Source organism: Scyliorhinus canicula, chromosome 17, assembly GCF_902713615.1.
Source record: "Scyliorhinus canicula chromosome 17, sScyCan1.1, whole genome shotgun sequence".
NCBI lineage: Eukaryota > Metazoa > Chordata > Chondrichthyes > Carcharhiniformes > Scyliorhinidae > Scyliorhinus > Scyliorhinus canicula.
This window is the reverse complement of record NC_052162.1, coordinates 31,271,115-31,294,724: the sequence shown is the minus strand read 5'-3', so window position 1 is coordinate 31,294,724 and position 23,610 is coordinate 31,271,115. Positions and strand designations below refer to the sequence as shown.

General features: G+C 54.6%; 1 protein-coding gene across 3 annotated transcripts in view; it reads right to left on the bottom strand.

The window, feature by feature from the left end:
* LOC119951944 (serpin H1-like) overlaps positions 1–18,663 on the bottom strand; it is a 31,525-nt gene extending 12,862 nt beyond the window's left edge. For 2 of the 3 annotated variants that reach the window (XM_038775341.1, XM_038775340.1), the window contains exons 1-2: positions 18,531–18,648; positions 9,217–9,284 (exon numbers count right to left, since the gene is read on the bottom strand). The gene's annotated coding sequence lies outside the window, so the exon portion shown is untranslated. Of the gene's footprint in view, positions 1–9,216; positions 9,285–18,530 lie in introns of all 3 variants that reach the window. The other variant, XM_038775339.1, reaches the window with a different exon arrangement.
* Positions 18,664–23,610: the final 4,947 nt, after the last annotated feature.

Genomic DNA, 23,610 nt, shown 5'->3' with positions numbered 1-23,610 from the left:
AATTTTCCCCTCCCCTTCCACATCTGAAGCAGCAGTCGTTCCAGCAGGGTGTATCCCGGAAACCTAGGGAACCCTTTCCAGACCTTTTGTGCAAAGTTCCTAACCTGAAGATACCTGAACTTACTATCCGTCGGGAGCTCTACCCTCTCCCTTAACTCCTCCAGACTGGCAAACCCTTCCTCCAAATACAATTGTGCTCACTATTACGTCTCCATATTTTATATGAATGCTATCAGTCCTAATAAGAACAGTGCGGATTTTCTTTTTCATCGGATGTAGGCCTAGTTGCATTTGAGACGCTGGTGGTAAGCTGCCTTCTTGAACTACTGCAGTCCCTGTGGTGTTAGGGAGGGAGTAGCAAGATTTTGACCCAGTGACAGTGAAGGAACGTTGAGTGGCTTGGAGGTGAAATTCCAGGTGGTGGTTTTCTCTGGAAATTGCTGCCCTTGTCCTTCTAGATGGTAGTGGTCATGGATTCGGAATATGCTGCCTAAGGAGCCTTGGTGAGTTCCTGCAATGCATATTATAGATGGTTCACACTGCTGCTACTGTCCGTTGGTGGTGAATGGCGTGAGTTTTTGTGGAAGGGATAACATTCCTGACTTGTGCCTTGTAGATTGTGGACAGGCTTTGGGGAATCAGGAAGCGAGTTGATTGCCTCAGGATTCCTGTAACCTTTTTATTTATATGGCAGCAGGGTAGCATGGTGGTTAGCATAAATGCTTCACAGCTCCAGGGTCCCAGGTTCGATTCCCGGCTGGGTCACTGTCTGTGCGGAGTCTGCACGTCCTCCCCGTGTGTGCGTGGGTTTCCTCCGGGTGCTCCGGTTTCCTCCCACAGTCCAAAGATGTGCGGGTTAGGTGGATTGGCCATGCTAAATTGCCCGTAGTGTCCTAAAAAAAGTAAGGTTAGTAAGGTTAATGGGGGGGGGTTGTTGGGTTACGGGTATAGGGTGGATACGTGGGTTTGAGTAGGGTGATCATGGCTCGGCACAACATTGAGGGCCGAAGGGCCTGTTCTGTGCTGTACTGTTCTATGTTCTATGGCAAGTCCAGTTCAATGTCTAGTTGATAATTGAGGGATTCAGCAATGGTAATACATTGAATGTCAAAGGATGATGGTTAGATTCTCATCGGAGATGGTCATTTCCTGACAATTATTTGGTGCAAATATTACTTGTCACTTGTCAGCCCAAGCTTGGAGACTGTCCAGGTCTTGCAGCATTTAGACATGGACTGCTTCAGTATCTGAGGAGTCATAATGGTGCTGAACATAGTGCAGTCATCAGTGAACATCCTACTTTGACCTTATGATCGAAGGAAGGTCATTGGTGAAGCAGCTGAAGATGGTGGGCATAGAATACCACCCTTATGAACTCCTGCAATGATGTTTTGGAACTAAATTGATTGACCTCCAACCATCACAACCATCTTCCTGTGTGCCAGCCAGCTGAGGATTTTTGCCCTGTTTCTCATTGACTTAGTTTTGCTAGGGCTCCTCCATTCCTGACTTGTGCCTTGTAGATTGTGGACAGGCTTTGGGGAATCAGGAGGTGAGTTACTTACCTCAGGATTCCTGTAACCTTTTTATTTATATGGCAAGTCCAGTTCAATGTCTCGTCAATGGTAATCCCCAGTCAAGGGCAGTCATTCACACCTCATTATGGAATTTGGCTCTTTTGTCCAAGTTTGAGCCAAGGCTGTAATGAGGTCAAGAGCTAAGTGACCCTGATGGAACCCAAACTGAGATTTAGTGAGCAGGTTATTGCTAAGCAAGATAGTGCTGTTGATTACCCCTTCCATTGCTTCATTGAAGATCAACTGTAGTCTGGTAATTGGCCAGGTTAGATTTCTTGTCTACAGGATATTTGCAGGTGCTGGAGCTGTACAGGAACAGCTTGGCTATGGGCACAGCAAGTTCTGAATCTGAAGCACGTCTTCCATACTATTGCTAGGATATTGTCAGGGCCCATGGCCTTTGCAGTATTCTGTGCCTTCGGCCATTTCTTGATCACATGGAGTGAATCGAATTGACTGAAGACTGGCAGCTGTGATGCTGGGAACATCTAGAGGAGGCTGAGATGGATCATCCACTCTGCAGTTCTGGCTGAAGATTGTTGCAAAATCTTCAGCCTTATCTTTTGCACTGATATGCTAGGCTCCTTCATTATTGAGGATGGGGATATCTGTAGAGCCTGCTCTTCCAGTGAGAGTTGTTTAATTATCCACCATCATTCACAACTGGATGTGGCAGGATTGCAGAGCTTAGATCTGATCTGTTGGTTGTGGAATTTCTTAGCTCTAATACTTGCTGCTGATGGTATTGGGCGCACAAGTAGTCCTGCGTTGTAGCTTCTCCAGGTTATATAGAAACATAGAAAATAGGAGCAGGTGTAGGCCACTTGGCCCTTCGAGCCTGCTCCACCATTCATTATGATCATAGTTGATCGTCAGTAACCTGCTCTCGCTTTCCCCCCCCCCCCCCCCCCCCTCCCAATATCCCTTGATCTCTTTAGCCTCAAGAGCTATATCCAGCTCCTTATAGAAAACATATGTTTTGGTATAAACTGCCACCTGTGGTAGTGTATTCCACATGCTCACCACTCTCTGGGTGAAGCAATTTCTCCTCATCCCAGTCCCAAATGGTTTACCCCATATCCTTAGAGTGCGACCTCTGGGTCTGGACTCACCCGCCATGAGGATCATCCTTCCTGCACCGACCTGTCTAGTTCTATTAGAATTTTATAGGTTTCAATGAGATTCCTTCCTCATTGTTCTAACGACACCTCATTTTTCGGGTATGCCTGGTGTTGCGCCTGGAATGCCTTCCAGCACTCTTCATTGAACCTGGCTTGGTGGTAAAGGCAGAGTGGGGGATATGCCAAGCCATGAGGTTAGATTGTGATTCGATACAATTCTGCTGCTGATGTCCCACAGCACATCATGGATGCCAGTCTTGAGTTTCTAAATCGGTTTGAAGTCCATCCCATTTAGCAAGGTAGTAGTGCCACACAACTCAGTGAAGGGTATCCTCTATGTGAAGGCAGGACTTTGTCTCCACAAGGACTGTGTGGTGGTCACCGCTACCGATAACACTCATTGTGTTTAGGAATTGTAGTTATAGTGTACGAAATGCAAAACGCAAGTGCACACAAGGGGCGCGATTCTCCGCACTCACGACGGGTCGGAGAATAGCGGGCGTCGCAAATTTTTACGGCGACGCTGGTCCGACGCCCTCCCGCTATTCTCCGAACCCCGCAAAATCTCGGAGTCGCCATTCCCACCAAACGCCTCCATCACGCCCCCGACACGACCAGAATCGCTACAAATTGGCCCCCCCGCTATTCACCGGCCTGGATGGGCCGAAGTCCCGACGTAATCGCGCACTGTTTACACGGCGTGAAACACACCTGCTTTTTAAGTTCGTCAACCAGTCGTGCTGGCTGACGACAGCTTCGAGGAGGTTAGCGCACCGCTCAGCGCACCGCTCAGCGCACCGCTCGAGTCTGGCCACAACGGGGAAGGCATCCCTGAGACCGGGAGGGGGGTCCAGAGCGGGGGGAGTGGGGGAGACGGAGGGGGGAGTGTGGGAGACGGAGGGGGGAGTGGGGGAGACGGAGGGGGAAGTGGGGGAGACGGAGGGGGAAGTGGGGGAGACGGAGGGGGAAGTGGGGGAGACGGAGAGGGCAGTGGGGGATATGGGGAGATGGGGGGAGTGGGGGAGATGGGGGGGAGTGGGGGAGACGGAGGGGGCAGTGGGGGAGATGGGGGGAGAGTGGGGGAGACGGAGGGGGGAGTGGGGGAGATGGGGGGAGTGGGGGAGACGGAGGGGGCAGTGGGGGAGATGGGGGGAGAGTGGGGGAGACGGGGGGGGGAGTGGGGGAGATGGGGGGAGTGGGGGAGACGGAGGGGGCAGTGGGGGAGATGGGGGGAGAGTGGGGGAGACGGAGGGGGGAGTGGGGGAGATGGGGGGAGTGGGGGAGACGGAGGGGGCAGTGGAGGAGATGGGGGGAGTGGGAGAGACGGAGGGGGGAGTGGGGGAGATGGAGGGGGGGAGTGGGAGTGGGGGGGGGGGGGTTAGGTAGAGAGTGAGCCGTCCAACCCTGTAACAAAGTGTCTGCCACCATGCCATGGTGTGCCGGTCACGAGGACACGGCCGCTGGTTGCCCTGTGGCTTCCGGCCACAGGCCACTGACGCACCCGTGAGGAGGACATAGTTTACTGGCCGTTGGATGCAGAAAGTGACCAGGGGTTAGGCTGCCCGCGTGTCAGCAGCGCGACCAGGCCACCGGTACACACAGGTATCCCGTGGCAGGCGGCTGTCGAGGTGTAGACTAACCTCCGTCTAACATGTCCCGTTTCTCTGCCCCCACCACCCTTCTGTAGGTTGGCACAATGTCTGTGAACAGAACGGCTATGTTCAGCGCAGTGGTTGGGGCCTCTGCACTGCATTTGGAGATGGAGCAGCATCCACAGCCACAACCCGCAGTGGATGCAGGGCCAGCTGCAGCAGCAGAGGGAAGGGCCGAGGAGTTGCCAGTCGTCGAGCAGCATGGGGGGGGAGGAGGAGGAGGAGAGGGAGTAGGAGAGAGTGAGGGTGCAGCCACGGCGCCAGAGGCGACGACCAAGGCCGAGGGTGTACCGTGTCCGGGTCTCTTTCCTAACAATGCCGGACATCATCTGCAGGAGGAGACTCCGGCTGAGTAGGCAGTCAGTGATACATATCTGTCACCTCGTGGCGCACCTCGCCCCACGTGGAACGGGGGGAGGACACGCGATCCCGGTTGCCATCAAGGTGACGGTCGCTCTTAACTTCTATGCTACCGGCTCCTTCCAGTCTCCGAGCGGGGACCTCTCCGGGATCTCCCAGTCATCGGTGCACAGGTGCATCCGGGATGTGACCGACGCCCTCTATGCCATCGCGGACTGCTACATCACCTTTCCCGAGGACCAAGCAAGTCAAGACTCACGAGCTCGTGGATTTGCCAGTGTGGCCGGGATACCGAGGGTGCAGGGGGCAATCGATTGTGTTCACGTCCCCATGCGCCCGCCTGCAGGGGACAGGGACATGTTCACAAACAGAAGAGGGACATACTCCATGAATATCCAGGTGGTATGCGACCCCCACATGAGGATCATGAATGTCTCTGCAAGGTTCCCAGGGAGTGTGCATGACTCCTACATACTGGCGCAGTCGTTCATCCCTGCGATGTTTGAGGGACGTCCCCCCCGGCTGAGGGGCTGGTTGCTAGGCGACAGGGGTTATCCGCTGAGATCTTGGCTGATGACGCCTATACGGAGGCCTCAGACCAATGCGGAAACACGATACAACGAGGCCCATGCAGCAACCAGGGGTGTGGTGGAGTGCTGCCTTGGCCTCCTGAAGATGAGATTCAGATGCCTGGACCGCTCCGGAGGGGCCCTGCAGTACCAGGCCGACAGGGTCGCTCGCATTGTAGTGGTCTGCTGTGCGCTGCACAACATCGCGATGCAGAGGGGAGATGACCTGCTGCAGGAGGCGGAGGGAGAAGCCAGTGGCAGTGGTGCCAGCACAGAGGAGGAGGAGGAGGAGGAGGTGGAGGAGGAGGAGGAGGAGTGGGAGGAGGAGGAGGCTGGTGGAGTGGCGGGCGCAGCACGCAGACACGACCCAGGTGCTGGGGATGTCCAGGAGGCGGCACGACAGACCCGGCGAGGACGGCGGGCACGCGACGCCTTGGTGGCAGCACGGTTCACGCATCGCATGTGACATCCCCGCTGAACACCAAACCACCACCTGCATCGCTAGTCATGCAGAGGGTCAACACACAACTTCCACCATCACAACCCCCCGCCCCAACCCCCTCTCAGTGTACACTGCTCCACTTCGACATCACCCTTACCACTGGGTCCAGACGGTATGGCACAACATTGATGGCTGTGTCAGCGGGTGTGATCAGTGCCATGTGGAATGATGACAGCCCGCTCTGCGAAGAGCTGTGAGCTCAGAATCGTTAGAGAGAGTCTGACCCATGGCAATAGCTGAACCATCCACCTTGGTGGCCGCTGAGATCGTCACTGACACTCTATCACGTGCCCGCGTGGGCTAGCTGTGGGAGGGGGTGGGGGGAGGGGCAGGGACTGCACACCCGGCACCGAAGTTTCACCGCTCATCAACCCCAGCGACAGTCAGTCACCATCACGATTCCTGTGGCTGTGGAACAATCACATGGTATTACAAGTAAGGTGGAACGGTGCGTTTAATGTTAACAATTATTTACAGGTGCCCTAGCCCCTACAACTAAACTGTGCCCTTCACCCGTGCCAACTTACTCAGTGTCTATCTTAGTTGCCTTACGGGCCCTAACACTATGTCTACGTGACTCCCCAGATGATACAGCAGGAGTGGAGGAGGATTGCTGCGAATCGCCCCCCTCGACTCGTTTCTCCTTGGCCAAGCGTTTCCTGGGGCGACCCGGCCTTGATGGGCCAGGCTGCTCTGCGGGCATCTCGGGTGACATTGTGCCACCCTGCTCTGCCTGCTGCCCACCCGATGCACCAGGGATGGGACGGGGGGAGGCCGAGAATTCCGGGACGTCCCGTGACGGACTTAATGGGACGCACCACCGACACCTGGCGCTGCCAGTCCTGGAGGCCTGCAACGGTATCCATCAGGATCCGAAGGTTTGCAGACACGGAGTCCAGGGAGTTAGACATTCCCGCCAGGGACTGTGCGATCTCAACCTGTGTGACGCCATCCAGCACATGTGTCAGGCGGTTGATGCTCTCGGCGACTGACTGCTGCGACTGGCCAATGACCTGGTGAGACTGGGCCAAGGCCTGCAGGGCGCTGGCAATGTCGTTTTGCCTCTGGCACATTGCTGCCTGTGAGAGGGCAGCCCTGTCCAGGGCCGAGGATGACGCGTGCATATTAACCCCAATGCCTTGCATCACCTGACCCATTGCCTCCACAGCGGATGCCATCCGTGCGGTGTCGGACTGGGTCTCTGCCATGAGCGGCACCACTCCCTGCTCGTGGACGCGGTTCGACTCCTCTAACAGCATCTGCAGAGTCTGGAAGGCAGCCCTCATCCCGTCGTTGTTTCCCTGGGTTTCTTGAGGCATCGGCTGTGCGGGTGGGTTGAGAAACTCCAGGAACTCCGAAAATGTCTGTGAGCCAGCTGCATCCTGGGCCTGGTCTGGCCTCCGTGAGTCCGGGCCCTCGGTTGCTCCGACCTCCACCTGCTGTACCTGCTCAGCTGTGATGTGCGAACCAGACTGTGAACCAGGAGACTCATCACTAAATAGGCCCGCCGGGGTGAGTGTCTCTGGGATGATGGATGTTGTGGGAGATAGCAGTGCCGCAAGCCCGATGTTGTCGCAATTTAGCGCCTCCTCAATGGTGTGGGGCCGCTCACAGTCCGGAGGGTTATTCCTGGCCATTTCCGTGGCTTGTGTTCTCGCCACCCTCTGGGCGTCCTGATCCGCAGATTGGGTTGGGGAGGATGGGACTCCCCGCTGATCGGGCACCCTCTGTCATGCGGCCCCGGGTGAGGTGGCGGCAGATGCCTGTGTCCGTCTGCAGCCAGACGGCCCTGGTCGTTCGGCATCACGTCCTAGGGAAGAGAATGAGACGGGTTATTTAGATTTGCTCGGCAGGCCGCTGGACGGTCCCAGTGGGCAGCGTGTGAAGGGACAGAGGATGGGGGAGGTGTCCAAGTGGGCAGAGTGTGTGAAGGGACAGAGGATGGGGGAGGGGTGGGTGTTTGTCAAGGAGGGCAGGGTGTGTGAAGGGACAGAGGATGGGGGAGGGGTGGGTGTTTGTCAAGAAGGGTTGTCTCACTTGCTGCAGATCCGCCAACCTCGCATAGCGCGACATCCCGGGTGGCAGACCCCCCAACAAGGTCCAGTGCCCTCTGCTCAAAGGTGGTGAGGGGGTGCAGGTTGGGCGAACCCCCTCCAGTCTTGTGCCGCTCACGGTTGTTGTGAGCGGACTTGGCCTGTTGGGGGAGGGTACATAGGTAGATCATTACAATGCGGCAGGTATCAGCAGTCCGTTCAGATACTGGCACAGTTTGGGGTCAAGTTGTCATAAGACGATTGCATCTCTCCACGGGGCCAGAGCGCTGGGTCTGTGACAACTTTGTGAACCACCCTCAAATAACTCTGCCCCAATCCCCCCCCACACCCCCCACCCCCCCCCCCCCCCCCCGTGCCAGGGGGGGAGGTGGGTGATTAAGTAAAGGGGGGGGAGGGATGGTTGTGACCAGGGGGCACCTTCTTGGCACTTACCCTGGCAGCCCTGGTGAGGTCGTGAAGCTTTTTCCGGCACTGCTCTGCAGAGCGAGGGGTCTGCCCCACAGCACTGACGGCAGCAGCCACCTCACGCCAGGCCTGGCGTACCGCGCTGGCAGGTTGGCGATGCCCTCTCCGCGGGCGGATGATGCCCCTCCTCTGCTCGACAGCATCGAGCAGCGTCTCGACATCGGCCTCCACAAAACGAGGTGCAGCTCTCCTGGGCTCCGACATCATGGCCTACAGATTCTGTGCTCGCCCGTGCCTTTTTACAGCGTCGGGCGGCGTCACCTGGGCGTGATCGTGTCGTCGCCGCGTTCCATCGTCATCGCGACGTGATTGACGCGGCCGCGTTACTAGCCCATTTCGCGGATGTGAATACGTCGGGAAATGGACCCTTCCCGACCGTCGTAAAACGCGCCCGTTTTTTACGACAATTTCACGATTTTTCGCGGGTGCGGAGAATCGCACCCAAGGTCCTTCATGTAGCAACGTGACAATGACCAGCTAATCTGTTTTTAGGTGGGTTTTCTTTGAAACTCAAGACCTTTTAAATCTATCTGAAAAGAAAGGTAGGGCCTTAGTTTGATATCTCACTACAACACAACATTCCCACAGATCTATGCCAAGGTGTTTACCTAATCTTTGTGCTCAGGTGGAACTTGAACCCACTGCCTTTTCAGAGGGTGCTAGTCTTGAACCACAGTTGACACAGAAAAGCTTTTATGCTTCCAATTCATGTTCACTAAACAATGGGAGAAATTAAAGTATGATGGACAGTCCCTAATTTCTGCTCACTGCTGATCCACCTGGTTGATATGGACAAAAGCGAGACTAGTGAAAAAGCTGCCTGTTGTGATAAAACTAACTTATGGGTTATAACACCACCAAGTTGATAAACTGATGGTTGACACTGACACTGCTTAAAATATTATCAAACCCGTACAGCGGGTAATCGAAAGTTTGTAGCCTCGAAATCTTTTCAAAGGGATGTACATCTTTGCCAAGTTCATTCTGAAAGATATAACAAATACAAATGAAGGCTATACAGTTCATTCATTTATTCTCTATCATAATAATGCATTCTACGACATGGAGGGAGAGGAACATGGACTCAAAAACTCCTAACTTTAATTTTCTTCAATAGTATTTTAAACAAACTGGATTCCCGTTAAATTAGATCTCAATTGTCACATGACTGTCTGGTGTTCTGCTGAATACACTAATTCTTGACTAATCTAAATCAATTTGCAGCTACGTTTATTAGAAAGATAGATGTATGCCTTACTAATTACAAAATCTAGCAATATTTAAAAATAAGAGGTCTCCCTTTTAAGACAGAGATGAAGAGAACCTTTTTCTTCCCAAGGGTGGTTGGTGTGTGGGATTCGTTTCCCCAGAAAGAAGTGGCTGGTCTTTCAAACAATTACTCGGCCAAATTGTATATGACATATTTTTAGAGGCCTTAACTAAAATAACTCAACGTCAGCCTTGTCCAATAGAAATTGCTAATGACCATGACCACATGCACTATTTTTAGTGAAAACCTATAACAATACATCCACAGTACAGGTAAATGTGTTTCACACCACCGTAACAAGGACCTACCATAGCACCAACAATGATCTTTTCAAATTCAATGGCTAAGGAAGCAAAGTACTCAACGAAGATAGGACAATTGAAACACTTTGCTTTTGTCTTACCATTGTAGCAACATTGCACAAAATGTTAAAATGCATATGCCAAATGAATACAACTATTGAGATCACAACCCCAACAACAGTGGCGAGGAACTAATCAGGAATGCAATTAACCACATTTGGCTTCCAGTTTTACCACGTGTGGCCCAGTGGCAATGTACCGAACATCATACATCAAACATCTTGCACAAGTACCAAAAACAACTTGGTTTTGGTGAACTCCATTCATGTCCCTCACATAAGAGATGCATCAGCCTGCTAAGCGTGCTAATAAGTACACAGAGCCGACGTTCTAAAGGTCCAGCATTATGCTTGTGAATCTTGGACAACATATTTATGACAGTTGAATCACTTTCACCCGAGCTACTTGGGATGAATAGTGAAGATTCAATGGCATGCCAAGGTCTCTGATAAGGAAGTTCTTAAAAATGCCGACATTAAAGCTAACTAAGCTGCTCAAATCCTGTAGTGCAAACACCTGTTGAATGTATCCCAAAGAGGATTGTTGCTGACTAACAACTGGAAAGCTTTATCATGGTGGACAGCAAATAGTGACTCTGAATTTTTAAAAATTCATTTACGGGATGTGGGCGTCGCTGGTTAGACCAGCATTTATTGCCCATCCCTAGTTGCCCTTCAGAAGGTGGTGGCGAATTGTCTTCTTGAACCACTGCAGTTCTTGAGGTGTAGTTACAGGAGTTCAAAGTGGACACAAATGGCTCAAACATTAAGAATGTATGTACAGGAATGTATTTAAAGAGGAGGAATGTGAAATATTAGACACAACAAACAAGAAAGAAAATACTAAGGGGTTTAGCATTGATGAATGTCAATAAACCACAGAGCTCAGTTGAAATATTAACTAGGCTGCTAAGAGAAGCAAGGGAGGAAATGGAGATTCTGGCCACCATTTTCAAATTCTTTCTTGGTAAAGGTGTGGTGCTTGAGGACTGGAGCACTGTTGACATTGTACCATTGTTTGAACACTGCAACTCCTGCCACTGACCGGAAAAGCCTCAGGAACAGCTGTGCACGGGGCCTGCACTGCACCAGCCCATGTGCCACCAAGGTGGTTGGTGCATCCATGCCGTTTTACTTTTGGACCGGTGTAACTCTGACAATTGCCAGTTTCCCTACAACTTAGAGGTGTGATGGTGATGTAGTGGTAATGTCATTTGATGTTGAATCCAGAGGGCCAGACTAATCATCTGTGGACATGGGATCAAATTCCACCACGGTAGTTGGTGTAACTTAAATGCAATTAATTAATAAATCCGAAATTGAAAGCAAGTCTCAGTAATGGTGGCCCCGAAATTATAATCGCTTGTTGTAAAAAACAATTTGATTCGCAATAGAGTGTATGTGGGGTGGTGGGGGTGTTGCAAGGTGCTCTGTATGTTTGGGGAATGAGAGTGCATATGTGTGCAGAGGGTCTGTATGTGTGCGGGGGGATGAGGGTGTCTGTGAGGGGGTGTGAGGATGTCTGTGTGACAGTGACGGCGTGTGTGTGGGGGGGTGGTTGAGTGTGAGGGTGTGGCTGCGTGTGGAGGGGGTGAAGGGTGTATGTCAGGCACGAGGGTGTTTGTGGGTGGGGCGATACTGTTTGTGAGGAGGCGAGGGTGTCTGTGGGGGGGCGTGAGGGTATGTATCTGGGAGTGGGGATGTATCTGGGGGAGAGAGTTTATGTGACGAGGGTGGGGGTGTGTGGGGGTGAGGGTCTATACGTGTGGGGGGTGACGGTATATGTGGGGAGACGGGGTGTATATGGGGGCTAGTGTGTATGTGCAGGGGATGAGGATGTATGACTGAGAGTGTGTGGGGTGCAGTGAGTGAAGTTGTGTGGGGGGTGAGTGTGTATTTGGGGGATGAGGGCTTCTGTGTGTATGTGGGGGGTGAGGGTGTGTGTGTGTGTGTGTGTAGGGAAGGTTGTGTGTAGGGTTGAGGGGGTGCATGTCGAGGTGGGTGCGTCTGTGGAGTGGATAAGGATGAGGATGTGTTTAGGGACCGGTGTGTGTGGGATTGAGGGTAAGGGAGGATGTTGGGCGATGGCGCGTGCGGGGCTGAGGGTGTGGCCGCATGCGGACGTGCGGTTGAGGGTGTGGCCGCGTGCGGGGGGGGGGCTGAAAGTGTGTGGGGGGCGGAGGGTGTGGGTGGGGTCAAGGGTGTGGGTGGGGTCGAGGGTGTGGGTGGAGTCGAGGGTGTGGGTGGGGTCGAGGGTGTGGGTGGGGTCGAGGGTGTGGGTGGGGTCGAGGGTGTGGGTGGGGTCGAGGGTGTGGGTGGGGTCGAGGGTGTGGGTGGGGTCGAGGGTGTGGGTGGGGTCGAGGGTGTGGGTGGGGTCGAGGGTGTGGGTGGGGTCGAGCGTGTGGGTGGGGTCGAGTGTGTGGGTGGGGTCAAGGGTGTGGGTGGGGTCAAGGGTGCGGTTGGGGTCAAGGGTGTGGGTGGGGTCGAGGGTGTGGGTGGGGTCGAGGGTGTGGGTGGCGTCGAGGGTGTGGGTGGGGTCGAGGGTGTGGGTGGGGTCGAGGGTGTGGGTGGGGTCGAGGGTGTGGGTGGGGGTCGAGGGTGTGGGTGGGGTCGAGGGTGTGGGTGGGGTCGAGGGTGTGGGTGGGGTCGAGGGTGTGGGGGCTGAGAGTGTGGGGGGGCTGAGGGTGTGTGTGGGGCTGATGGTGTGTGTGGGGCTGAGGGTGTGGTTGGGGCTGAGTGTGTGGGTGGGGCTGATAGTGTGCGGTGGGTTGAGAGTGTGGGTGGGGCTGAGAGTGTGGGTGGGGCTGTGAGTGTGGGTGGGGTTGAGGGTGTGGGTCGGGTTGAGGGTGTGGGTGGGGTTGAGGGTGTGGGTGGGGTTGAGGGTGTGGGTGGGGCTGTGGGTGTGGGTGGGGTTGAGGGTGTGAGTGGGGTTGAGGGTGTGGTTGGGGCTGAGAGTGTGGGTGGGGCTGAGGGTGTGGGTGGGGCTGAGAGTGTGGGTGGGGCTGAGAGTGTGGGTGGGGCTGAGGGTGTGGGTGGGTTGAGGCTGTGAGTGGGGTTGAGGGTGTGGGTGGGGTTGAGGGTGTGGGTCGGGTTGAGGGTGTGGGTGGGGTTGAGGGTGTGGGCTGAGGGTGTGGGTGGGGGCTGAGAGTGTGGGTGGGGTTGAGAGGGTGCAGTGGGTTGAGGCTGTGAGTGGGGTTGAGGGTGTGGGTGGGGTTGAGGGTGTGGGTGAGGTTGAGGGTGTGAGTGGGGTTGAGGGTGTGAGTGGGGTTGAGGGTGTGGGTGGGGTTGAGGGTGAGGGTGGGCTGAGGGTGTGGGGGGGCTGAGGGTGTGGGTGGGCTGAGGGTGTGGGGGGTTGAGGGTGTGGGGGTGGCTGAGGGTGTGGGGTTGGCTGAGGGTGTGGGTGGGGTCGAGGGTGTGGGTGTGGTCGAGGGTGTGCGTGGGGTCGAGGGTGTGGGTGGGGTCGAGGGTGTGGGTGGGGTCGAGGGTGTGCGTGGGGTCGAGGGTGTGGGTGTGGTCGAGGGTGTGCGTGGGGCTGAGGGTGTGGGTGGGGTCGAGGGTGTGGGTGGGGTCGAGGGTGTGGGTGGGGTCGAGGATGTGCGTGGGGTCGAGGGTGTGCGTGGGGTCGAGGGTGTGGGTGGGGTCGAGCGTGTGGGTGGGGTCGAGGGTGTGGGGGCTGAGAGTGTGGGGGGGCTGAGGGTGTGGGTGTGGGTGGGGCTGAGGGTGTGGGTGGGGCTGAGGGTGTGGTTGGGGCTGAGAGTGTGCGGTGGGTTGAGGCTGTGAGTGGGGTTGAGGGTGTGGGTGGGGTTGAGGGTGTGGGTGGGGTTGAGGGTGTGGGTGGGGCTGAGGGTGTGTGTGGGGCTGAGGGTGTGGGTGGGGGCTGAGAGTGTGGGTGGGGCTGAGAGTGTGCGGTGGGTTGAGGCTGTGAGTGGGGTTGAGGGTGTGGCTGGGGTTGAGCGTATGGGTGGGGTTGAGGGTGAGGGTGGGCTGAGGGTGAGGGTGGGCTGAGGGTGTGGGCGGCTGAGGGTGTGGGGGGGCTGAGGGTGTGGTTGGGCTGAGGGTGTGGGTGGGGTTGAGGGTGAGGGTGGGCTGAGGGTGTGGGGGGGCTAAGGGTGTGGGTGGGCTGAGGGTGTGTGGGGTTGAGGGTGTGTGGGTGGCTGAGGGTGTGGAGGTGGCTGAGCATGTGGGTGGGGTCGAGGGTGTGTGTGGGGTCGAGGGTGTGGGTGAGGTCGAGGGTGTGCGTGGGGTCGAGGGTGTGCGTGGGGTTGAGGGTGTGGGCTGAGGGTGTGGGGCGGCTTAGCGTATGGGGGGTCTGAGGGTGTGGGGGGCTGAGGGTGTGGGGCGGCAGAGCGTGTGGGGGGCTGAGGGTGTGGGGGGGCTGAAGGTGTGGGGCGGCTGAGGGTGTGGGGCGGCTGAGGGTGTGGGGCGGCTGAGGGTGTGGGGGGGGCTGAGGGTGTGGGTGGGGTTGAGGGTGTGGGTGGGGTTGAGGGTGTGGGTGGGGGCTGAGGGTGTGGGTGGGGGCTGAGGGTGTGGGGCGGCTGAGGGTGTGGGGGGCTAAGGGTGTGGGGGGCTGAGGGTGTGGGGGGGCTGAGGGTGTGGGGGGGGTTGAGGGTGTGGGCGGGCTGAGGGTGTGTGGGGGGCTGAGGGTGTGGGGGGGCTGAGGGTGTGTGGGGCGGCTGAGGGTGTGGGGGGGCTGAGGGTGTGGGGGGGGCTGAGGGTGTGGGTGGGGTTGAGGGTGTGGGTGGGGTTGAGGGTGTGGGGGGTGGCTGTGGGTTTGTGCGGGTCTGAAGGTGTGGGGGGGCTGACGGTATGCGTGGGGCTGAGGGTATGCGTGGGGGCTGAGTGTGTGGGGGGGGCTGAAGGTGTGGGTAGGGGTTGAGTGTGTGGGTGGGGGTTGAGAGAGTGGGTGGGGGTTGAGGGTGTGGGGGGTGGCTGAGGGTGTGGGTGGGGTTGAGGGTGTGGGTGTGGTTGAGTGTGTGGGTGGGGTTGAGTGTGAGGGTGGCGTTGAGGGTGTGCGTGGGGGCTGAGGGTGTGGGTGGGGGCTGAGGGTGTGTGGGGGGTTGAGGGTGTGGGCTGAGGGTGTGGGTGGGGTTGAGGGTGGGTGGGGTGAGGGTGTGGTTGGGGGCGGGGTTGAGGGTGTGTGGGGGTTGAGGCTGTGAGTGGGGTTGAGGGTGTGGGTGGGGTTGAGGGTGTGGGTGGGGTTGAGGGTGAGGGTGGGCTGAGGGTGAGGGGGGGCTGAGGGTGTGGGTGAGGTCGAGGGTGTGCGTGGGGTCGAGGGTGTGCGTGGGGTCGAGGGTGTGCGTGGGGTCGAGGGTGTGGGCTGAGGGTGTGGGACGGCTGAGCGTGTGGGGGGCTGAGGGTGTGGGGGGGCTGAAGGTGTGGGGCGGCTGAGGGTGTGGGGCGGCTGAGGGTGTGGGGCGGCTGAGGGTGTGAGGGGGCTGAGGGTGTGGGTGGGGTTGAGGGTGTGGGTGGGGTTGAGGATGTGGGTGGGGGCTGTGTGGGTGGGGTTGAGGGTGAGGGTGGGCTGAGGGTGTGGGGGGGCTAAGGGTGTGGGTGGGCTGAGGGTGTGTGGGGTTGAGGGTGTGGGGGTGGCTGAGGGTGTGGAGGTGGCTGAGCATGTGGGTGGGGTCGAGGGTGTGTGTGGGGTCGAGGGTGTGGGTGAGGTCGAGGGTGTGCGTGGGGTCGAGGGTGTGCGTGGGGTCGAGTTTGTGGGCTGAGGGTGTGGGGCGGCTTAGCATATGGGGGGGCTGAGGGTGTGGGGGGCTGAGGGTGTGGGGCGGCTGAGCGTGTGGGGGGCTGAGGGAGTGGGGGGGCTGAAGGTGTGGGGCGGCTGAGGGTGTGGGGCGGCTGAGGGTGTGGGGCGGCTGAGGGTGTGAGGGGGCTGAGGGTGTGGGTGGGGTTGAGGGTGTGGGTGGGGTTGAGGGTGTGGGTGGGGGCTGAGGGTGTGGGTGGGGGCTGAGGGTGTGGGGCGGCTGAGGGTGTGGGGGGCTAAGGGTGTGGGGGGCTGAGGGTGTGGGGGGGCTGAGGGTGTGGGGGGGCTGAGGGTGTGGGGGGGCTGAGGGTGTGGGGGGGCTGAGGGTGTGGAGGGGCTGAGGGTGTGGGGGGGCTGAGGGTGTGGGTGGGGGCTGAGGGTGTGTGGGGGGCTGAGGGTGTGGGGGGGCTGAGGGTGTGGGGGGGCTGAGGGTGTGGGGTGGCTGAGGGTGTGGGGGGGCTGAGGGTGTGGGTGGGGTTGAGGGTGTGGGTGGGGTTGAGGGTGAGGGGGGTGGCTGTGGGTGGGTCTGAAGGTGTGGGGGGGCTGACGGTATGCGTGGGGCTGAGGGTATGTGTTGGGGCTGAGTGTGTGGGGGGGCTGAAGGTGTGGGTAGGGGTTGAGTGTGTGGGTGTGGGTTGAGAGTGTGGGTGGGGGTTGAGGGTGTGGGGGGTGGCTGGGTGTGGGTGGGGTTGAGTGTGTGGGTGGGGTTGAGTGTGAGGGTGGCGTTGAGGGTGTGCGTGGGGGCTGAGGGTGTGGGTGGGGGCTGAGGGTGTGTGGGGGGTTGAGGGTGTGGGCTGAGGGTGTGGGTGGGGTTGAGGGTGGGTGGGGTGAGGGTGTGGTTGGGGGCGGGGTTGAGGGTGTGTGGGGGTTGAGGGTGTGGAGGGGCTGAGGGTGTGGAGGGGCTGAGGGTGTGGAGGGGCTGAGGGTGTGGAGGGGCTGAGGGTGTGGGGGAGCTGAGGGTGTGGGGGAGCTGAGGGTGTGGGGGAGCTGAGGGTGTGGGGGAGCTGAGGGTTTGGGGAGCTGAGGGTTTGGGGGAGCTGAGGGTGTGGGGGAGCTGAGGGTGTGGGGGGCTGAGGGCGTGGGGGGCTGAGGGTGTGGGGGGGCTGAGGGTGTGGGGGTGCTGAGGGTGTGGGGGTGCTGAGGGTGTGGGGGAGTTGAGGGTGTGGGGGAGCTGAGGGTGTGGGGGGATTGAGGGTGTGGGTGGGGTTGAGGGTGTGGGTGGGGCTGAGGGTGTGGGTGGGGTTGAGGTTGTGGGTGGAGTTGAGGGTTTGGGTGGGGTTGGGAGGGGTGTTGGTGGGGTTGAGGGTGTGAGAGTGGGCGAGAGGGTTTAAAGACATTGGTTTAAGTGGTTCAGTGCAGACTCGATGGACCGAATGGCCTCCTTCTGCACTGTAAGTTCTGTGATAGTATGACTAAAGGTATTACGGTAACTAGCAATGCCGAGATACCATTGGTGTAGAAGGCTCGCTTCTCATTGGCCGAATGGTATGTAACACTAGTCACCCATTGGCTAGAGTAAGGTAGCTCCGCCCAGTAAGGCGGGGTATAAGAGCCTGTGTGTTCCCCACAGCTTCATTTGTGTACCTGAGCTGCTGGGGGAGCATCTTGTCTATTAAAGCCTTCAGTTCGGACTACAACTTTGCTTCTGTGGTCAATTGATAGTGCGTCAAGTTCTATGTTCATTGATAAAAGAATTAGGGAGTTGTTGGGGTATGTTTTTCTTTCGCCAGATGAAAGGGAGGTCTGGAGCTCACTCACTGCCTGAAAAAGAAGCAGAACCCCTCATTGTGTTTAGGAAGTGGATAAAATCCACTTAAAGTGCTGTGGATGTTGAGCTGGAAAGTGAGATTTGACTGGATAAATCTCACTCTGCCGACACAGACAGCATGGGGCCAATTGCCTCCTGCTTGATAAACAAGCAGCGCAAAATCCCTGCATGAAAGCTCCTCCTTGATGTGACACCTCAAACTGCAGAAACCATGGCCGAGACAGATCAACCAACTCAAGAACAGCTTCTTCCCGGCTGCCACCAGACTTTTGAATGGACCTACCTCATATTAAGTTGATCTTTTCTCTACACCTTGCTACAACTGTAACATTACATTCTGTAGTCTCTCCTTCCTTCTCTATGTACAGTCTGCGTTGTCTGTATAGCATGCAAGAAACAATACTTTTCACTGTAACTAATACATGTGACAATAATAAATCAAATCAGAGTCGAAGATCCACTCCGATCAAAAGTTGTCGAAATATAACCAACTAAAAACTAACTGCAAAAAATGAGATATTCAGGCTATCTTCTTCATCAACCGAGCAACATGTCTTTATAAACGGTTAAGGATTTCATTACAAATAGCAAACAAAGAAAATCCTGATTTTTGTTTTTTTCTGGGGGTCCTCCTCTTAATCTGTCGATCAGTCCAGGCTGGCAGTGTGAGAACCTCTCCCTGGATTGAAGTGTGGCAATCTGCTGCTGGCCCCAGTCTTTCTGCTTCTCCCTTGGGTTTAACCCCCTCCCTCCCCTCAGCAGTTTAGACTGCCTGCGTGGCAATGTCTCCCAGACAAAGTCTGTGCTCTCTTCGCATTCGCATACATTAAAGTGTTTGAAATATTCCCATGTTGAATATATCCATGCAACTTATTCAAGTGGATGGGACCCTCTAGACCGAGCTGTTAGCTTCTCTCGAGAGCCAACAATCCTCCACCGAAGATTTTTCGAAAACGTGCCCCCCATCATTTTGAAAACGGGGGCCGCATCTACACGAACCCCATTTGTTTTGTTAATCAGGTTATCTCAGAGTTGAAGCCAGGCTGTTACTGTGCCAGGCGGCCAGCGAGGAACTCTCTTACCTTCGATTCTCAGCTTAGCTGGGACTCTGGATCAGGGTTCAGCTACACAGCACCTCTCTCTATCTCTCTCTCTCTTCTCAGTCAGTGCAAACAGACAAAGCACCACTGTCTCTTTTTATAACCAACCCCAGGAAAGTTCCAGAAAGAATTCGCGTAACGTCTGTGAAAGCCGAGCCTACAGCACCGCCCACTTGGAAAGAGGCACGTTGGGCATCCCTCAAAGGAGATTTGAAAGGGGGAACAATAATCTTAACTGAGGAGTTTAAATAAATGACAAACGGCATTGCTTTGGACAGGAGGATCCTGTGGGTTCTCATCTGTGCAGCTTCAAGCGTTAGCATTTACTCGCATAAAACTGAAAACTTCCTGAGAAACCTACATTTAATCTGTCAACACGCGGGGTGAAGGGGCAGAAACATTGTCATATAGAGTCATTAAATAACTGTTCCGCTTTATTCTAGTCCTGAATATAATAGGATTACAAACACTACATTTTTAGTTTTGGCTAATAGGTTAAAATGCTGGGTTTTATTTCTAAAGTCCGTGATTAGCATTAGTTCCTGTGCATTACACTAGTCGGAGTGGTGTTTTAAATCAAGGTTAGCGAGCTTTTTAAAAAAGAATGTTCAGTACTCTTCAGCATCGCTTTAAGTGCATCAACATTTGGATCAATGTTATTAAAAAGAAGTCCCAGATTTTCAAATTATGATGACAATTTGGTGGCGAACATCTGTTTAGCTGCGTACTTTGGGGGGGGGGGGGGGGATGAAATGTTTTTGTATCTGTTTGTGGACCCGCTAAAACAGGGCTTCCCAAAATGTGCAGGTTAGGTGGGAAATACAGGAATGGGGTGGGGGAGTGGGCTCGGTGTGGGTCCGTGCAGGCTTGATGGGCCGAACGGCTTCCTTCTGTTGTGCAGGGATTATTTGGTTCTATGGTACAGCAGCGAGGCATGGATACATCTTCTTCCCCTCCCCCCAAGCTTCATGTCTGGAACTGCCACGTTGGCAGTTGAGAAGGACCAGTGTAAGTTTTCACATCCACAGCCAGTTACTTTTTGTTGGATTAACTCTTTACATTCCAAAGTATAAATGTTCTTTTCCTCTACAACCTGCCCTGTCAACCAACACAATAAACCAACTCCAGGTTGCACTTTAAGCAACATATAGGATAAAAATGGAAGTGGTAGACACCAAAACAAACTTAATGAGACATGTTTTAAAGAAGAGAAATCAATACTCCAGAAAAAGGTAGCCCAGGGCTTCAGGCATTAAAAATGTGGCCTGTGAATGTTCTTTCTGGTGAAGTGACAGCTTGTTATATTTCCCACCTAGAGGCACCCCAGACGTGATCTTCAAATAAAAAATCTTCACATTCACCTGAGGAAGGAGCAGTGCTCCGAAAGCTCGTGTTTGAAACAAACCTGTTGGACTTTAACCTGGTGTTGTAAGACTTCTTACCATGGAAAATAGGAGCAGGAGGAGGCCATTCGGCCCTTTGAGCCTGCTCTGCCATTCATTATGATCATGGCTGATTATCCAACTCAGTAACCTGTTTCCTCTTTTCCTCCATATCCTTTGGTCCCTTTAGCCCCAAGAGCATATCTAACTCCTTCTTGAAAACATACAATGTTTTGGCCTCAACTACTTTCTGTGGTAGAAAATTTCACAGGCAGGCCACTCTCTGGGTGAAGAGATTTCTCCTCATATCTGTCCTAAATTGGCAACCCCATATCCTCAGGCTGTGATCCTTCGTTCTGGGCTACCCTGCCATCGGGAACATCCTTTCTGCATGAACCCTAATCTGTGGGAATTTTACAGGTTTCTATACGATTCCCCCTCTGATGCACTATCAATTACGATGAGACGAGAGTAGAATGTAATCGAGGCTTTATTACACAGAGATGTGTGGCCTCCTACAGCAGCTGACGAAATGGCCGCTGCACGGAGAGCACACATATTTATACTCCACCTACTGGGTGGAGCCAGCAGGCAGGGATCCACCCCGAAACTGTAGTACAGGGGCCTTACCATAAAACCCATATATATACAGTATATACATCAGTGGTGACTACCACATTCACCCCTGTTAAAAATGAGTCCAGCGGGAGTGGTGGAAAACTATATACATACAATTGCTTAAAAAAATTACAGAGGCGGTTACAAATTTAGACGGTCTGGTGCCTTGATCTGCCGTCGAGAGCGCCGCGGTGCTGGTGGCGACTCAGGCATCGGCTTGGTCTTCGGTGACTCTGGGAGCGTGTCGAAATCCTCTTCATCACCAGCTGGGAGCAAGGGGAGGATGGATTGTCCTGGAGCGGGGGGCTGCGGTGAGGTGCGCCGGGGAAAGGGAGGGTGGCACCACGGCAGAGTGGGATGTGTGGGGAACCAGTTGGTGCCAGGTCCCTGTGGGAGACTGTGGCTTTGCGGCCGTCGGAGTACGTTATGTAAGCGTGCTGCGGGTTGGCGTGGAGTAGCTGTACCCTCTCAACCAACGGGTTCACCTTGTGGAGTCGCACGTGTTTACGGAGGAGAACGGGTTCTGGAGGTGCCAGCCACGTTAGGAGTGAAACCCTGGAGGTGGACTTCCTGGGGAAGGCAAAGAGACATTCATGGGGGGTTTCGTTAGTCGTGGTGCACAGGAGCAACCGAATGGAGTGAAGTGCGTCGGGGAGGATCTCCTGCCAGCGGGAAGCCAGGAGATTTCTGGACCATAGGGCCAGCTGGACAGCCCTCCAGACTGTTGAGCAGGAACTGGCGCAGCTCATCACTCATAAATGAGGATTTCCGGTCGCTGTGGACGTAGGCGGGGAAATCGAACAGAGCGAAGATGGTGTTGAGGGCTTTGATGACGGTGGCAGACATCATATCAGGGCATGGGACGGCAAAGGGGAATCGGGAATATTTGTCGAGCACACTGAGGAAGCACGTGTTTCGGTCGGTGGAGGGGAGGGGCTCTTTGAAGTCCATGCTGAGGCGTTCAAAGGGGCGGGAGGCCTTCACCAGGCGCTGGCGGATGTAGTCAGACCCTATGGCCGTAATGAATGCGTCTCTCATCAGCAGGTTCGAATGTTCAGTGGCCGAAACAGCCTGGCAGTCACAGTCTCTCACCAGGGTGAGCAGGGCGTGCCAAAAATCTTCCACAGACTCACCGGGAAGTTGGTACCACGTGGACAGGAGGTGCCTGGCGTAGATTTTGTTGGTCCACTGAGCGTAATTCTCCTTCAGTAGCGCCCTGGCTTCTGCATAGGCCGGCGGGTCCTGGACGAGGGAAAAACGGTTGGAGCTCAGCCCTGTGTACAGAATCTGGAGCTTCTGTGCTTCTGGGATTGGGTCTGGTGCCAATGTTCAAAGTCTTTTTTGGCGTTGTCTGCTTGAGGATGCAGCTGCATGCGATCCGGCTTGATGCGGAGGTCCATCTCTGAAAAATTTCTGTGTAATAAATTGATGCACTATAAATTACGCAAAGATGAGAGTAGAATGTAATTGAGGCTTTATTACACAGATGTGTGGCCTCCTACAGCAGCTGACGAAATGGCTGCTGTACGGAGAGCACACATATTTATGCTCCGCCTACTGGGCGGTGCCAGCAGGCAGGGATATACCCCCTTACCTTTAGTACAGGGGCTTTACCGTAAAACCCATATATACACTATAATACATCAGTGGTGACTCCCACACCCTCATTCTTCTGAACTTCAGCGAATATAATCCTAAAGTCAGGAATCAGTCTGGTTAAACCTTCACTGCACTCCCTCCATATCAAGAACATCTTTCCTCAGATAAGGAGACAAAAACTGCACACAATATTCCAGGTGTGATCTCACCAAGACACCGTAAAGCTGTAGCAAGACACCCCTATTCTTCTACTCATGGTGGCACAGTGGTTAGCACAGTTGCTTCACAGCTCCAGAGTTGAAGGATCGATTCCGGGCTTGGGTCACTGTCTGTGTGGAGTCTGCACGTTCTCCCCGTGTCTGCGTGGGTTTCCTTCGGGTGCTCCAGTTTCTTCCCACAGTTCAATGATTTGCAGGTTAAGTTGATTGGCTATGCAAAATTGCCCTTAGTGTCCAAAATCGTGGGGTGGGGTGGGATTACTGGGCTACAGGGATAGGGGAGAAGTGTGGGCTTGGGTGATATGTTCTTTCCAAGAGCCGGTGCAGACTAGATGGGCTGAATGGCCTCCTTCTGCCCTGTAAATTCTATGATACCCAAATCTTCTCCCAATGAAGACCAACATACCATTTGCCTTCTTTATCACCTGCTGCACCTGCATGCTTACCTTCAGCAATTGGTGTATAGGGAACCCAGGTCTCATTGCATATTCACTTCTCCATTCCATAGCCATTCAGATAATAATCTGCCTTCCAGGTTTTGTGACCAAAGTGGATAACCTCATATTTATCCACATTATACTGCATCTGCCATGCATTTGCCCACTCACAGTTCACCCTCCCTACCAACTTTGTGTCATCTGCAAATTTGGAGATATTACTGTTAGTTCCCTCATATAAATCATTAATATACATTGTGAATAACTGGGGTCCTAGCTCTGTTCACTGCGGTACCCACTAGTCATTGCCTGCCACTTGGAAAAATGCTCTTTATTCCTATTCTTTGTCTCCTGTCTGCAACCAGTTTTTTTTATCCATTTCAATACACTACCCCCAATCCCATGCCCTTTAATTGTACACGCTAATCTCTTATGTCAGATCTTGAAGATAGCCTTCTGAAAGTCCAAATAAACCACATCCACATGTAAATTCTATGACTCTATGATTCACAGGCTGAAGAGAAATTCAGTCTGAATTATTCCTGAATAGTGTCATGTGAGAGTACCTTTAAGAAATGGGTGTTTATTACTGCAATGATGTCAGAGTGGGGTGGAGCTGGGCTGTCTGTCAGCTTTATACTTTCATTTAAGGCTGTTTGCTGCTGGGTGTGCTTTAGTTTAGTTTTCAGAGCTGGATAGCTGCAGTCACAGCCAGAATATGTAATAGAGTCTCTCTCTACAATCTAAAGACTGTAAATCTATCCTGGTGATTTAATATTAATAACAGTAGTGACTTTAACCTGATGTG